A 900-nucleotide genomic window follows, 5' to 3' on the forward strand; every position below is an offset into this window, starting at 1 on the left:
CTGTCCAGGCCTCTGCTCACCGCTGCCCCAGGCCCCAGCCCGGGTCCTGCCCACAGCCCACCCTGAGACCCGCTGGGCAGCCTCTTGGGGCCGACCTAGACCGGCCCTTCCTTTACTTCCTGGCCTCATTCCCCCTGCTGTATCTGTCACAGCCCAGACCCCACCTGCCCGGCAAGGCGGCTCAAGAGCCGCAGATGAATGGCCAAGAGACTGGACCCCACCGAGGGGAGGGATGCTGACCTCAAAGAGGGTCCCTTCGTCCCCACGAAGACCTACAAATGGCCCAAATGGCCCTCAGGATGGAGTATCCTGCCGGTGATGGGAGGGACAGGAACGGCTCTGCCCTCTGAGCTGGGGGCGCAGGGGCCCAGCCTCTGGGCCCAAAGGCTCCCAGGAACCCAGCGGTTCCTGACTTTGTCCCTTCCTGCCCAAGCTGATGGGACGTTAGAGGAGGGGACACCCAGGGCACTCCTCACTGCCTGCCACCGACGCTTGTCATCCACCATCCACAGTCTGCCTGTCTGCTACCTGTCATCCATCCACCTGAACTCTGCTGTCTCATCCGTCTGCCTAGCAACCTCACCTGTGCCAACCTCTGGTCTCCACCTCCTTCTGCTTCACAGACACATCTGTTCACACGGTTGATAGCTGTTCTGCACATTCTTCCCCCTGACACCTGACTCTTCTCTGATTTCCGGGTCATGCCCCACCTGGCCTTTGATGCCACAGCCACCTCCTCCCACCAGCACACCTCGCCCGCCACGGGCTTTCCTGAGGACGACACTCCGCTGACCCACCGGCGCCCGGGGCCCGGCTCTGCGGTGGGGCCCCGGGATCCCCACTGACCTCAGCTCCCTTAGCCATCCGTGTCCATCTCCCTTGGCTTCGTAGCGACACATG

General features: G+C 63.3%; 1 protein-coding gene across 1 annotated transcript in view; it reads right to left on the minus strand.

Moving 5' to 3' along the window:
• SLC6A3 (solute carrier family 6 (neurotransmitter transporter), member 3) overlaps nucleotides 1-900 on the minus strand; it is a 29,175-nt gene that overhangs the window by 13,569 nt on the left and 14,706 nt on the right. The gene's annotated exons all lie outside the window — the stretch shown is intronic.

This window comes from Bison bison, unplaced genomic scaffold (assembly GCF_000754665.1).
Source record: "Bison bison bison isolate TAMUID 2011002044 unplaced genomic scaffold, Bison_UMD1.0 scf7180017864377, whole genome shotgun sequence".
Taxonomy (NCBI): Eukaryota; Metazoa; Chordata; class Mammalia; order Artiodactyla; family Bovidae; genus Bison; species Bison bison.